The sequence below is a fragment of the Pteropus vampyrus genome, unplaced genomic scaffold (assembly GCF_000151845.1).
Source record: "Pteropus vampyrus isolate Shadow unplaced genomic scaffold, Pvam_2.0 Scaffold143, whole genome shotgun sequence".
NCBI lineage: Eukaryota > Metazoa > Chordata > Mammalia > Chiroptera > Pteropodidae > Pteropus > Pteropus vampyrus.
In genome coordinates, this window is record NW_011888924.1 from 4229223 (window position 1) to 4229884 (window position 662).

Below are 662 nucleotides of genomic sequence, written 5' to 3' on the forward strand. Positions count from 1 at the left end.
GCAATTTATGCTTATACAACTTTCCAAAGGCTGTAAGATAAGGCACAATACAGTAATTGATAAGGAAACCTGCTAAAATAATTCAAAACTCTTCTATTTCATAAAGAAAAATTTTTATAATTTTCCTCAAAAAAATTTAAAATTTATATTCCAACTAAGAGTTAGACCGATGGGAAAAAGCTTTTAGTAAATCTATCCACTTTTTTTTTTTTTGACAGTTTAAACAATTAAAATTTCCAGGATTAAAAGAAGACAAAAATCTATGGCCATGCTACCCTGAACAAGCCCGATACCGTCCAATCTTGGAAGCTAAGCAGGGTCGGGCCTGGTTAGTACTTGGATGGGAGACCACCTAGGAAGACCAGGTGCTGTAGGTATAAAAAATAAAAAAATAAGGGATTGCAAGCTGACAAGGTCCTTGCAATCTGTGAGGTCAACCATGGGTTGCCTCACCTAAAAAATAATAAAAAAATAAAAATAAAAAAATAAAAGAAGATGAAAGATCTTATAATAAAAGGGCTCAAATAGATTCAAGTAAAAGATATAAGGAAAATTCCCAACCTGGACACATTATAGTAACTTTAAAAATATCAAATAAAAAGGTAAAATTCTAAAATCTTTCAAAGAAAACAGTAGGTCATCTATAAAGAAAGAAAAGCCAG

The 662-nt window shown here is 31.3% G+C and overlaps 1 pseudogene; it reads left to right on the forward strand.

Annotated features, from left to right (window-relative positions):
* Window positions 1–258: 258 nt before the first annotated feature.
* LOC111744903 lies at window positions 259–377 on the forward strand (annotated as a pseudogene).
* Window positions 378–662: the final 285 nt, after the last annotated feature.